Source organism: Coregonus lavaretus (genome assembly GCF_964263955.1).
Source record: "Coregonus lavaretus genome assembly, chromosome: 15".
Lineage (NCBI taxonomy): Eukaryota > Metazoa > Chordata > Actinopteri > Salmoniformes > Salmonidae > Coregonus > Coregonus lavaretus.
In genome coordinates, this window is record NC_140002.1 from 42,998,460 (window position 1) to 43,006,223 (window position 7,764).

Genomic DNA, 7,764 nt, shown 5'->3' on the forward strand with positions numbered 1-7,764 from the left:
AATGCTGCGTGTTAATTTCATTTGACACTTTGCGATCAAAGTTGTTCACTCGCTCCCTCAAGGTAAATCGAGGACCAAGGGGCAACTTTTATGAATTGGACCGTCATTTAAGATGGCAATCTCACTGCATCCGGTTTCAACGGAGATTCCCGAGGAAAAGTGCTAGCGCTAGGGCTGAGGGGGTAGAAATAACACGATTGGACCGCCGCCATTGTATATTTGAATGGACAAAGCCATCGATCACGTTACACCATTCATTCCTATGTGAAGACTCAATAGCTAATTGAAGCCAAATTAAGTCGGTTAAAATGGGGTCTCATGGAGACATAGGGAGCATTCCTCTTCCAGGCGTTGCTGACGCATGCCAGATCTTACAACGCCTGGATAGGTATTTTAAGTATCAACTAACCACAACATATGTTATAGCAATCTGTCAGTCGATGACACAGTCGATGACGTGGCACGCGACCATTGTTTGAAGCATGCAACGTCTAAGCAGTAACTGAAATTGAAGGCCGACTGTGGTACTGCAGGCTGCTATTAGCAACTAAATTATCCTCATGACTGTCAAAAAAAATAATCTGTTCATAATTAAATTGGCAGGTTAAGAGAACTAACGTAGCAGGTTAGGATAATTAATGTAGCGGGTTTAGGATCATTAATGTGGCAGGTTAGGAGAACTAACCTAGCAGGTTAGGAGAATGAGGTTAAGGTTAGGAAAAGCGTTAGTGTTAGGTTTAGCTAAAATGCTGCAAGGAAACAGCAAGCAGCCACTCAAAACGGTCTTGAATGGAAACCAATCTTCCCAATTAGCTGATAGGTTTCCATATATACACCCACTTATGTTGATCCTCCCACTTATTTCGCAATGCCCACTTTTAGACACACTGCACATATGCAGCCACCCATGACTCTAAACATGCCGCATACTAGAGTGGAAAAGTCTAAATGTAATCCTTGGGACATCCTGCCAGAGATACTCTAATGACGAGATGGTCCAAGTATGGGTAAGTGCTTACGAATGATGAATTCATAACCAAGTGGGAAGGTGGTAATTACCAGTTGTGAAGTCATAAATACCATTTGGATGCATTCATGGGGTGAGTTCTAGTGGTAAGCCTAACGAAGCCGGCTGTAGACGAAAGTCAACGAGTGAAGTCAGGCGAGGTGCATCTGCGGCAGCCGAAAGTCGGACACTAGTGGTTTTCCAACAGCAAGGCTCAGATCAACATGGCAGTGTCAACATAGCTCCTATTGTTTATAAAGGTTTTTCTGTATAAATGTCGAAATAAACTTTTCTATACCCCCATATCACACACTCACAAACTGAAAACATAACGTGTGTACAATTAATTAGTTAGAGCGAGGTCTCAAATATCACTTTCATGTGTATCCCCTGTAGCTTTAGAATCGTTGCAAAGTTGGTACCTGTTTCAGTCATGTCTTTGGCCACATTCACATGGGTCAAACAAAAACACCATAATGATTGATTGACAAATAGTGCCTCCAACAATGCAGGTGATGGCTGCATGGTGCAGTTGGTGAGAAGCAATTGCAGTTATTTTAAGACAACTTCATCAAAAACTGCATGTCCTTTGATCACATTATTGTTGAAAAGTTCATGCAGTCATCACGCACCCACGTTCTTTGAACTCCCTGAGAAACGCTATTTGGCCAACAAGCTGTGTCAACCATAAACTAAAAGTACAGCTATCATGCTTGTAAACAAATCATAGATTCAAAACTATATTAATAGATTGCTTTTTATAAAGAATGTTTTGTTGTTGCATTTAACTGCCAAAATTACTGTTATCAAGGTAATTTCCTTAGTAGGTGACGTCAGAGGTGGGAGAAGTCGGAGCTCAGAGATGATAGACTAGTAATTACCAGTTGGAAGGGCATTCAAGTGTATTTTTCCAAGTCGTTTGTGGTAAATACCACCTTCCCACTTGGTTATGAATGCAGCAGAGTGTGTCTGAAAGTGGGCGTGGTGAAAGAAGTGGATGGATCTACAGCAATGGGTGTAACATCTGTGCTCTGTTATTGGTTAGACAGTTTTGAGTGAGCGGTGTTGTTTTTCTTCTTACCATCACGAGAGTTTGGACTTCTGTTTTGTCTGAGTCGTATTTTACTCTTACAAATAATTGTACATTTTCAGTTAATAAAACTGACGATTGTTTATTTTTTAATAATAGTAATGATGATTGGTGTACTGTTGCTGGTATGTGTGTGAGTGATCCACTCGAACACGCCCATGATGTAGATGGTCTTGTCTCCTCCCTAACAATGGGAGTCGTTGGGCGCGTTCGAGCAGATCACTTTTGTCAAGTCGTGACCATCGTTGGTCACCGCCTTTCAAAGTGTGTTGCATTATGGGGATAACAATTGTCTGGGCTCGTTTGAGTTGGGCCCACCGCTGTTAAACTCCACTGAAGAAGAAGAAGGCGGAAAGGCAGGCGGGAGGAGGCGAGATCAGGTGGGAACATCCTAGCCAATGAGAGGGCAGATACACGTGTGAACAGCAGACAACTTTTTGTTGAAGTTGCCTGTAATATTCATATATGTCAGCATACTGAATTGTAATTGGATGCATTCTACCGTCGTATCATACTGCGCTATGATTGGTTAAGACCACCCAGGTGGGGAGGCCATCTTCAAGATGATCATGGCCGGAGACACATGAACATGCCAGTTATAGCTAACTAATAAAGAGCTACGTTTAGAAAGATCCTGTCTTGCTGCATTTTATTATTTTGTACAAAGCATACAAAACAAGACATTGCCGAGATGCCACGTGCGTCCACTTATATCAGTACATTCCTAACAACCTTAACATTACAAAACTATTTGATCAAATCAGATCCAACACAAATAATCCCTAGTTGGTCTGCTTATCGCTGTATTCTCAAGTGGACAGATTTTGACAGGTGTGGAGCCTCTCGCTTCACGTCTTTCTCTCTGCCCGTGCACATAATGTATGGCAGCAGGGGGCAGTAGAGAGCACCACCCTTTGACCACAGATCAACAAAATAACTGGGTCTCCCATCCCAACTTTTCAGGCACATACTGGTATTTTTCATCTCACATAAAACTTTTATACACAAATACTGATATTTTAAAAAGATAGCAGTCAGTGTCATTTATTGTCAGTTTTGCACACATGCAGACTAGTCTAATTTGTCACACCTTCAGTACAATAAATAGATCAGTAAGGATGGACTGGACATCAGGACATCATTCATCAGATAGATCATCACAAAGAACTTCATTTTCATTTGCTCCAAGGTAAGTAGAAATTAAAAACACCATTCATATTATGTCCTAAATGTTGCTTTATCATACTCTTAGGGAGACCTCCTCCACATCCACAAGTGCATTCATGTCCCAGAATGTGTCAAAGCGAAAGCTGCCATGTTACACAGAACCAAGCCTTGTCTGATATTTCAGATTGCACAAGTTACTTCAAATCTTTGTTTCTATTTTCATTCATTTAGCACAAATGAAGGTGTTCCACCTTGCCGTATTTCAAAGGTCTTATGGAATAGGTAGACGATGTCTTGGGTGAGATCCGTCTTGCCAAGAGGGCCCCTCGTAGTGCCCCTCCTCTGGGAAAGAGGCGCTCTTGTGAGGAAGAGGAGCGGAGATGCGTGGGACACGTGGTAGTGCCAAGTTATTCTCATACACAAGGTCTTCCAACCAAGGGGAAACAAGCAGAACATATATTTCTACACCAGGCACTCTAGCTCTAATCACTCATTATAACGTCATCATAGGAGTCATAGAATAATAATACATCAGAATGATTCTTGCTTGGAAGAAAATGGGATCTCACCCAAGTTAGGTCTTCTGATGGAGACCTGTCGTTGACTGGAGTCGGAGGAGGCAGAGGTGCTGTCTGTGGCACTGGACTTGATGGACCTCACTGAGGGCATGCGTACCAGAGGGTTAGGTCTGGATTTGGCACCAACTGTAGCAGTCTGGCTCCACTCTGAACAACAAGACAAGTTATACATCCATAACTTTTGATTTTCAGATCACCATAAAATATATAAAAACTGTTTTTATGAACATTTGATTTATTCTGATAATGGTCAAACAGTAATTGAATTTCTGATTTGGGTGGTTATATTACAGTATATTGAAATGTGGTTGCATTACCAGAGTAGTCTTGGAGTCTGAAGCGGCCAAAGCACAAATGGATTCTCCATTGTTTTCTCACATTCTCCTTCATCAGACAGTGGAACAGAAATATAAAGAACCCTAAAACACACCGGTGACACTGGCATCAGGTTATACCCTATATACCTTCTACCCTATGATAGGATAGTGCGACATTTTGGCAATTAAGTTTTTTCTATTCACCCAGAGTCAGATGAACTCATGGATACCATTTTTATCTCTGCGTGCAGTTTGAAGGTAGTTTCTGGAGCCATTGCTAACTAGCGTTAGCGCAATGACTGGAAGTCTACAGGAACAGCTAGCATGCTTTAAACAGATAAACGACTGGCAGCAGTCACTCACCTTGCAGACTGTTGAGGACACAGAAGAGGTAGAGGAAGGGAACCTTGGCTGGCCCCCAGGCGAAGAAAGCCACAATCCAGGTGAGACCCAGCAGGAAGGTGAGACTGGACACCCCCTTCAGGTCCTGCAGAAGGAGGCCGCTGTGGATGCCAGCCGGCTGATTGACCCGCATGTGGCGGATCTGGACCAGGACCACCACGAAGATGGCCATGTTGAACAGCATCACCAGCAGAATGTAGCCCACCACAGACACATAGAAAGCCACTTCATCCTGGATCCAGCAGCTGATAATAGGAGAGAGGGATTTATCTACACATCAGAATAACAACCTCAGTCCAGGATCCAGGGGCGCAACTTTCACTGGGGACGGGGGACGGGGGGGGACATGTCCCCCCCACATTCTGAAACCAAAGTTGCGCCCCTGCCAAAATCTACAATACACAGATATACTATACAGACGCTAGTACCTCACAATGGTCATTCATGATCTACACGTAGCCCAATTGAACTATATAAAGTTTGACATTGAGTGTCAGATACATGTTATTCAGTGTCAGAAAAAGGCGCTGCTCATCTAATGATAGTGAAAGGGAACAATAAAGTACAACACGATTAATCTAATACTCACAACGCCTCAGAGTTATCTAGTGGTTCCATGGACTCGCTGCCGAGGGAGCTGCCGTAGGAGTCTCTCTTCACAACCAGAACTATGCAACATATAGCCAGAGGGATTCCTGCAAGAGGGGAGGAAGATGGAGAAGGAGAACGGGTGATATGGTTCAATTGATAGGAGTAAGGGGAAATACGGATAACTGTAGTTAAAGACCGTAGGATTTCGTAATGTTCTAATTGAACGAAGTTGATCTCACCCCATCCTAGGGAGCAGAACTTTAGGATGTAGGAAGGCACATAAACATTGAAGACTTTGACCAATGCAAAGTACATGTGCACAGCCTCCAGGCCCATCCAGGTGAAAGAGGCCAGTAGGAAATAGTGCAGTGCGGAAGCCACCGCCACACAGAGCCCATAGCTGCCAAAGGAGGAGAGCCAGGAGTTGACCAGGAAAACCATGTTGAGCCCCAGCAGCGCCAGAGACAAGTTAATGAGGATCTTGGATGGGTAGTCTCTGCGGAGCTTCCTGTGAGGGAAAATGGGGATATGTGAGATGGAGAGAAAGCTGAGAGGGCAAGAATCGAGCAGATGGTATAAAGTGTATGAAAAAAAGGAGGAGTCTGTGGTAAGAATGCTGTAAGTTACTTTACAAAACACACAAAGATGATACAGTGTGAAAACAGGAAGACTCCAAAAACTGAAGGTGCAGAGTGTACATGTAACTGAATTGATTCTTACTCAAATGCTGTGTATGTCAATACAGTGATTCCCAGGAAGACAGAGGATACACCACAGCCCAGATAAGTGATGATGGTCAGAATTTCCTCATTTGGTATGTCGATTTGAGTCCTGGATACATCCTAGAATACAAGGGAGGACAGTGGGGTAGAGGAGAACATCGTGGTAAGAACAAAGCTTATGTACAGTTTTGTAAGGTAACCACCCTTGGTGCATTTAAATGAGGGTCATTACCAGAAGTACTCCAAAATGAGTGAGGTGGTCACACAGGCATGTGGTATAGTCAGCACTGGTGTTGTGCTTCCTGCATCCGTGCTGTTCCCATCCTCCCTTACCTTCTGTAGTAAAATAAAATATGTATAATAATTAATATAAGTACCATATTGATAAATATTATATAAATACCATGTATAATATATTAATATAGTATAAGTAATTTAAGTAATTTAAGTATAAGTAATAATATGCCTCCGCTATAACACACACACACACACTACACAAATCAACTCTGAGTATACACTTTCCAAAATATTAGGATTTCATTTGCTTGATTATTCATCTGTGGTTTATAATAGCACCCACCATTTTGATTGAAGTCCCAGTAGACACATTGCACCTCCTCACCAAGCTTCAAGAGAAAATCAAATTGGATCAGGCAGCAAAATATGGGTTTGATTGATCATTTTACAAGTGGTTGTTCAGTTGATTTATTGTCAGGAAGTGTTCCACATACTGGATTGGACATCACGTGATGCAGTGTCACCTCAACATCCTCCTCTAGGTCCTTGATGGGGCCACTGGCATTGGTGACACTGGCTGACACCACATAAGTGTTAAGGATCTTCCCATTCGGGTTGTTCTGAAATCAAAAGCATACAAGATATTTACTCCTTTCCAATAATACAATGTAGTTCTGACATAATAAAGACGGCCTTGCAGTGGTACAACTCTGTTACCATGAAGAGAGTTGGGACTCCATAAAACTGAAACTGAACCCGCGGCTGGGCTCCACTGTGTTGAGGAAATCTGTACTTCAAGGCTGAGGGTAGGGAGATGAATGCAACTGTCCCTTTGAACGGATCCTTGTTGATATAAATCTACAACAATAAGATTAAGGCCATGATCAGAACAATGCCATCTTAATCTCAATGACTGTACAGATGGTTAAAATGGAGGAGTTATATCACTTTGTGTTTAGAAGTATAACTATTGTAATGTTTGGCAATGAATTAGTGCTAACCTCAGGGTTTAGGCCCTCTGCAGCAGACGAGACGCCAAAAGTGAGGATCTGAAACTGGCCAGGGTCTACATCCACCACAGAGATTGCCATCGCAGAAGCAAGCAAAGTGTAATTTCTCTGGTCAAAACAAGACATCTTGTCACCTACCATCTCTGTAATGTTCAGTATTCTGCAGAGCAAAGAGCAGGGGGCAGAGTTGAGGACACAGTAAATATTGATAGCAGAACATACAGGAAAATGAGAGAGAGAGAGAGAGAGAGAACATGTTATCCATTTGTACAGCTTCAATAGTCCAGGGCTACGTTCCAATATCCATACCCAATATATTCCTTCATTCTAATTGGTATGCTAGTGTGGATTCTGGATCGGATCCCAGGAGTATCTCGTACGACTATGTGGTTTTGAGGAAGCCTCCTCCTGATCACCACTCCATTTCTTTAACCACCTGATCTATGTCATAGGGCTGAGTGGAACAGAGAGAAAACACCCACTGGTTGGTCACAGGCTGTAGGTAGCTCTTAGACTCCAAGATGTCGGAGATGATGTTGATGATAGCTTTGCCCAGAGGTGGGGTCATACAGCCGATGAAAGCAATGTTTTTGAGTTTCTTCAGGACTGTGTCAAGTTCAGTGCGGTTGAGGTCTGGATGGTCC